General features: G+C 48.1%; 1 protein-coding gene and 1 long non-coding RNA gene across 4 annotated transcripts in view; one reads left to right on the top strand and one right to left on the bottom strand.

The window, feature by feature from the left end:
- The window catches only part of LOC147013845 (uncharacterized), a 25,661-nt gene extending 22,275 nt beyond the window's left edge, over window positions 1-3,386 (bottom strand). Inside the window, exon 1 of the long non-coding RNA XR_015050524.1 lies at window positions 3,249-3,386. This is a non-coding gene — a long non-coding RNA (uncharacterized LOC147013845). The remainder of the gene's footprint in view (window positions 1-3,248) is intronic.
- The window catches only part of LOC147013844 (adiponectin receptor protein 1-like), a 77,300-nt gene that overhangs the window by 2,402 nt on the left and 67,398 nt on the right, over window positions 1-7,500 (top strand). The window contains exon 1 of one of the 3 annotated variants that reach the window (XM_085851122.1): window positions 3,201-3,333. The exons of 1 other annotated variant lie outside the window; for it this stretch is intronic. The gene's annotated coding sequence lies outside the window, so the exon portion shown is untranslated. Of the gene's footprint in view, window positions 1-3,200; window positions 3,334-3,435; window positions 3,575-7,500 lie in introns of those variants that run through there. One more of the 3 variants, XM_085851123.1, reaches the window with a different exon arrangement.

Raw genomic sequence — 7,500 nt, 5'->3', positions numbered from 1 at the left:
TCCTCCTTCCCCCACTCTTCCTCCTTCCCCCACTCTTCCTCCTTCCCCCACTCTTCCTCCTTCCCCCACTCTTCCTCCTTCCCCCACTCTTCCTCCTTCCCCCACTCTTCCTCCTTCCCCCACTCTTCCTCCTTCCCACTCTTCCTCCTTCCCCACTCTTCCTCCTTCCCCCACTCTTCCTCCTTCCCCACTCTTCCTCCTTCCCCCACTCTTCCTCCTTCCCCACTCTTCCTCCTTCCCCCACTCTTCCTCCGTCCCCCACTCTTCCTCCGTCCCCCACTCCTCCCTCCGTCCCCCACCACTCCTCTCCTCCCTCCGTCCCCCACCACTCCTCTCCTCCCTCCGTCCCCCCACCACTCCTCTCCTCCCTCCGTCCCCCACCACTCCTCTCCTCCCTCCGTCCCCCACCACTCCTCTCCTCCCTCCGTCCCCCCACCACTCCTCTCCTCCCTCCGTCCCCCACCACTCCTCTCCTCCCTCCGTCCCCCACCACTCCTCTCCTCCCTCCGTCCCCCACCACTCCTCTCCTCCCTCCGTCCCCCACCACTCCTCTCCTCCCTCCGTCCCCCCACCACTCCTCTCCTCCCTCCGTCCCCCACCACTCCTCTCCTCCCTCCGTCCCCCACCACTCCTCTCCTCCCTCCGTCCCCCACCACTCCTCTCCTCCCTCCGTCCCCCCACCACTCCTCTCCTCCCTCCGTCCCCCCACCACTCCTCTCCTCCCTCCGTCCCCCACCACTCCTCTCCTCCCTCCGTCCCCCCACCACTCCTCTCCTCCCTCCGTCCCCCACCACTCCTCTCCTCCCTCCGTCCCCCACCACTCCTCTCCTCCCTCCGTCCCCCCACCACTCCTCTCCTCCCTCCGTCCCCCCACCACTCCTCTCCTCCCTCCGTCCCCCACCACTCCTCTCCTCCCTCCGTCCCCCCACCACTCCTCTCCTCCCTCCGTCCCCCCACCACTCCTCTCCTCCCTCCGTCCCCCCACCACTCCTCTCCTCCCTCCTTCCCCCCACCACTCCTCTCCTCCCTCCGTCCCCCCACCACTCCTCTCTTCCCCCCCCTTGCCCCCTTTTTCATGAATCGTTCTTTGTGGGATTGTTTGTTTTGTTTTTAATATTCGACTAAAGCTTGTATTGTAAGCACTTCATGGTCTAATGAAACGATGACCTTCAATAATGAACGTCACAAATGACCTCAAAAGAGGAGGTTGGGTAACATTCATGTGGTTATCATGAGGCTGAGTTTTATAACTAGAACGTGTTGGGTTTGAGTTCAAGTGGGTTTGACTCGTGAATGTTTAATTAGTTGTGAACTGGGTGCAGTCAGTCATTGTACAGGGTGTTCCACAAGTCCCTTTGACCCCGAACCTTTTTCTAGTTGTTAAAATAAATCCAACACATGAACTTGTTGATCTATTTTTAAATCATGAGTATTGGTGTGAGCTCCATCGTTCACCTGGAACAACAACTCTTAACATGGGGGTAAAGGGACTTAAAGAACAGGTGTGCATGTTGATAAATAAGCGTGTTACATTTTGGGGGATTTAAGTAATTGATGGAAACCATTTTAGTTTGGCATGAACTTTTCTGTCCCCATTTACCGTGGTGTTGGGATAAATGTAACTCGAAATCTGATTGTGCACGTTGTGACATTTCACCTGGTGCTGTCGTTCATTAGTCCTGTAGCCCTAGTTTTCTACTCTCATGATGTCTGGTTCGTTTACACTTTTGAGGGATTATTGACCCAAGGAATCCAAACATTATTGTGTTGGGAATAATGCAGTCAGATTCCAGAGCGTTTTGTGCCTTTCCCTCTTCCTCGAACCCTTTTCCATTCAAAACCACCCTGCTTGTTCCTGTTTTCCATATTTTTTTCCCCTTCCTGGCCAGGATAAATCCCATTTGCAACAATGTGACTTTCGTGAAGATGATGTATAACCACAATTTTTCACCTCAACCTTGATGTGGATCTGTGTTCTGAAATGGACACTGTGATGTCGTAAATGCTGACACGTGGGTCCACCCTTCCATCCGAACCCTGTCCCGTCTACCCCTGCCGTGGCAATGCCCTCCAAATCTGTTCCTGGCCTTCATCCCATTGTCCCTTCCACCAACGCAGCTATGCACCACCAAACATTTTCCATCTGGTCCACATCCATCAGAGCCATACTCGATTTTTTTCTGGATCTCCCTAACAGTTTTCCACCTCATTCCCAGATGTCTGTCTAACAAACATTTATTTCATAGGATACCATGGGCAGAGTTGCTCTTCTCCCTCGACCTAATTATTCCTTGTAAAGCTGTCGTTTACATTGGTATGCCTCCCCCCGTTTCCCCTTTCTCCCCCCCCCGCTTTACCATTTATACCCCCTCCATACCGCTCCAATGGAATATATAAATCTTTCTCGATTCTGTCCTCATCGCACGTGACGCCACACAACTATACAGATAGCCGAGCACCGTTCCAACAACATACACAAAGACCGGATGATCTTCTGAACTCGATTACATTCATTGAAAAATAAATGCACATGTAGTTGTAGGTGGTAGTGATCAAAGTTGTTACTGGTTGGTTGGTGTGAAACCATGATGAATTTAAGGGCTACAATCTGAGCAGATGGAACTGGATTAATAAGAGAACACAGCAATGTAATTGTCGATGAACCCTGAACATGATTAGTCACGTGAACACACAGCTCTTCCACAAAAGCAGTAGAAAGCAGATTTTAATTGCATTGAACTCGAATGACCCTGAGAGGGTGGTTCAACATAAGAAATAGAGGGTGGTTCAACATAAGAAATAGAGGGTGGTTCAACATAAGAAATAAAGTGCACAGCTGTGAATGTGGAATACTCTTCACCTGGTATTTATATAAGATAATCACTATATCTATGACCAGTTGAAATGACAATGGAGCAAATCGTAACTCAAATAACTGCGAACCTGTGATTATTGTTCATTTATCCACATATGCTCATGAGACATAAGGACGGTCCTGGAAATGGTTCTCGCTAAGATGTTCACCTTTTTATTGTGTTAACATTTTGATCTGATGGATGGATGGATCGCTGTTGTTTTTTATTTTATTTTTGGCCACTCAATTCCGCTTGACTAACTTGTCATTCAGTTAGACAAGGTCACCTACTTGAATGTCTGATCTGTCAGACTGACATTTGTTGTGACTGAAATGTTGCGCCTCTGGCGGGCCGAAAACATGTTGGTGAGGCTTTGAACCTGTCTCCACTTACGGTCCAGAGGTCCTTGGTGTCGAGCTCCCCAGGTGCTGCAGAGGGTGTACCGACCCTCTCGGTGAGAGGGATAGCTGGAGTCGGGGTGAGTGGTGATTCCTGGCCAGTAGACACGGGCACTCGAGGTTGTTAGTTGGGTCTGGAAAGTGAGAAGAACGTTCGGTGAGACGCTCTAAAATTGAGCGTTTGACTTCGTTTCTTTGGCTGATACACGCTAAAGGTCAACGGGTACTATCGTTCTTCATCTACCTTCACTTGACTCTTTGTGAAATGTCTTTTTCATGAAGGCTATGAACTGACTCTTTGTTTCGGGGCTCTTCTCCAAGGTACGATGTCGCGAAGCGAGTTGGTGGGGGGCCTGCTCTGTGTTGTTCGAATGTCGGCATCAGAGGGTGGAGCGACCCAGCTGTTCGAGTCGTCCTTGAATAATTATTTGTCAATTGTTTTTCGGAACGCTTTGCCCTAGCGATTTGAAGGGATAATTTTTAACGTTGTCCTTTATTCTCCTAAACACTATGTTTAACACGACTATCACACTTCCTTTGTGGATATGGGTCGTACAGTTTTGTTGGGATTAAAAAAAAAATTATTTCACAAAGAAGTGGTTCAGACTTGTTGTGAAGGCATTAACGTTAACCGGTTTTTGTACTTTGTTAATGCATATGTCATCGACTATCACCCATGCAAGATCAAGTCTTTGTGCATTTGGGGGGTTGTTAGAACTATTTTTACAACGATTGCAAGGAAATTATGCGCAGGAGGAGGCCATTCGGCCCATCATGCCTGTGCCACACCAATTTAATAAATCCGTCGATAGCCCTTCCCTTCGTGTGCAGCCTTTTGGCTGCTGGTTGCTTCAACGGTTTGTGGATATGCCGCTGATGCAGTGCCCCTATTTACCAGTGCACTGGTTCTCATTCCGCCGACCTGGTGTCAACGCCCTGGTGTTAATTCAGCAGGAACGGGGCTTGAACTCAGGACCCTAGGATCCCAAGCTATTTCCCTAACCACTAAGCTAACACCAGGCTTAAACAAATTCCTGTTTTGCTGATCATGAACCTTGTGTACTCTCATCGTGTCCTTACCGTGATGAAGGGCAATTCCAACCGATGGTGGTCATGAGCCAGAAATAAAAATTAAAAATCTCAACATTGGTAAAGTGAATTTTGAAGTTTGTTAAAATGTATTGCTTTCCATTCTCTGCTGCTCAATTTCCTCAGTGGTAAAAATAGAGGGATGAAATCTCAAAAAGTAACAACCAAACAAGGTAGGAATGACACCACAATATGACATCACAATCCTCATGGATGACAATCATAACATCTGGCGTTTTACTTTTATTGTGGGATTGTGATGGAACGATGTCAAAAGATGTCCTTCGGATGGACATTCAACGGGAATTCCGTCTGCCAGCATTCGTTGGTGCATGTTTAAGATCCCATATTGTCCTTGGCGAAGAATAGGCGAGCTATCGCCGGCATCCTGAACAAATTACAAATTCCTGCGCTAAACGGGCATTCCATCAATGGCACAGCCACATCCTCAGCCAATGATGCTGCCCCAAGCCTTGTATTGTTGCAGAGCCGGGCGTCGGCGACGAGCCCAACCACCAGATGGAGCAGTAGAGTCGGCTCCACCGATCACCCAGAATGTATAGGTCGTCACCCCGGATAACTCAGGAGCCGACGGGTCCCTTATCAGACCGAAGTTCGCCAATATTTTGACGGCGTGAGGTAGGGTCCACTTGTCGAACTCCAATTTACCTAAGTACTCACACCGTCCAACTACCAGGAAAATTCACCCTCGACGATGCTCATATGGAACGAGTCGCTAGCGTACTCGAACCGTGTGCGACCCGAGCGGATGGTCACCGAGCTTTCGTCGGTCCAAATGTCCCTTTTACAGCGGCAACAGCCTGGCTAATTCTCCAACACGCACCTTGTTAAACCAATAAAAAACACAAAAACGAACTGATACATTTAACAAATGGGTTTATTTATAATAGGTGGGGAAGGAGGGGACCACATAACAAGCAGAGTTATCACGACTCATAGAAATGAAATGCAAATAATGTACAAGGCACTTAACAGTTTTACTTATAGACGGGCCCACCCACACACACACACGCACACAGAAGTGGACCCCAATGGTCTTTATTGAAGTCTTCCAGCTTGAGGAAAGGGAGCTGGAGACCAGAGCCTGCACTTGGACCTGTCCACCTCGTGTGGTCTTCGACGATCCGGCTCGACGGGACTCGAACCCGCAACATGATGCCACTCCAAGCACCAGGGACGGAGGAAAAGCGTCGGACGCCAGGTACTGCCAAGCCGACCAGACCAGAAGTAAGTTGTTCTCCAGCACCTCAAACCCGATCACTGCCAAGCCGACCAGACCAGATTAGTCGATCTCTGGCACCTCAAACCCGATCAATGCCAACCCGACCAGACCAGACGAGTCGATCTCCGGCACCTCAAACCTGATCACTGCCAAGCCAACCCTGACGCTGATGTTCACACTGACCTTCACCCCTGATGCTCATGCTCTTTCCAAGGCCCTGGCATTTCTTATGTGGCATTTCTCCTGCGGGAGGGGATGTCATGGGAAGGATCACCGTCTGAGTCGTCTCACTCCTCCCATTGGTCGGGGGGAACATTCCATCTCTCTGGGGTGGAGTCGGAGCTCTGGTGGCCAAGGAAACTCCGCCCACATATGTGGTTGAACACATGTTGCCAGTGGCGTCGAGGTGAAGGCGTATTGTTATAAGGGGTGTAAAAATCCTAACTATTAAAATAACGCACAGCACACGTACATTTAATTCCCATTAGACAAGGGAAAAGGGAGCTAACTGGCAATACATACTAAACGAAATAGCTAAGCTATAGGAACCTGAATGAATGTCTGTGTGCTCATGGCTTCCAGATTCGCAACAGTATTGCATACAAACAAAGGTCCAAGAACATTAAAGAGCAGGTTTTGGGTCGCTGATGACTTTGCGTGATTCGAAGGTTATAAGCACATTAATAATCGTTGGGCAATTATTTTCTTACATTTGAAACTCAAAATACGCTAAAATTGACTTATAAGTCAAAACTTTTGTCAGTGATAGAAAAACAGACCGGAATTTACCGAAGATTCTATGACGTCACGTTCTTCGGAAACAGCATGTGAACAATGGCAAGATGCGAATCGGAGAGTGATTTCAGCGGCGATGAAATTGAGTGTTTTCATTCCGATATTGCCGAGGACGAGTCGGAGAATGCTGGGAATTTATACTATGGAGTTTCTGGCCCTGAGCCATATAAATTTGAGCCACTTGAAAGTGCCAGAAAATGGCCTTTTTACTGTACAAGTGGCAGGACTGACTGTCCGGCAGTTCACACTGACAGACTCCACCAGACAGATTAGTTTGTAGATTTTCATTTTCTTGTTCGATGCATAAAATAATGTAAAGTTTGATTCGTCAGTGACTTGATATAATTTTTAACCCTCTAGTCAGGCCTTGCATTTTCAAAATCGGACGGGGCTGATAAATAGGCCTCGTCATGTGGGGAGAGGGGGCTGATTTTTGCCCACGGGGCTGATTTTAAAATTGCTTCAAAATCTTGTGAATTCGTTTTTATCCCCCGCCGCGTGGCGGAAGGGGGATATTGTTGTCACCCAGGGCGTCCGGCTGTCCGTCCGTCCGGGCATCAACATTTATAGCTGTGAGTGCGATAACTCATAAACTGTTCGCCATATTGATTTGAAATTCGGGTCACACATGACCCACCTGAAAAGGAAGAACCCTATTGATTTTGGGCGTGGCCCGATCCAAGATGGCCGACTGGGGCGGCGTCAACATTTATAGCTGTGAGTGCGATAACTCATAAACTGTTCACCATATTGATTTGAAATTCGGGTCACACATGTACCACCTGAAAAGGAAGAACCCTATTGATTTTGGGCATGGCCGGATCCAAGATGGCCGACTGGGGTGGCCATCTTGAGAATTTTTTTGTAATAAATGGAAAACCACTTATCTGATTTCAATTGTTTTTGGTTACTACATTCCTCACCCCTGGGGAACTTTTTTGAGATGATGACCAAATGGTGTCTTGTTTCCAATTCACCTCCCTCATTATCTGGAATATGTATGACCTTTTTCATTCAATGGCGGGGGGATTCCCCATCTCTGATGGTATATTTGTAAATTGTTTTAACATTTGGTCCAAATTGACCAATGTCCATACAAACTGAACTGCCAAAGAATCTG

Source organism: Eptatretus burgeri, chromosome 13 (genome assembly GCF_056783735.1).
Source record: "Eptatretus burgeri isolate ZD-2024b chromosome 13, Ebu_testis_v1, whole genome shotgun sequence".
NCBI lineage: Eukaryota > Metazoa > Chordata > Myxini > Myxiniformes > Myxinidae > Eptatretus > Eptatretus burgeri.
Note: the sequence above shows the minus strand (reverse complement) of the source record. Positions and strands in the feature narration are given on the sequence as shown.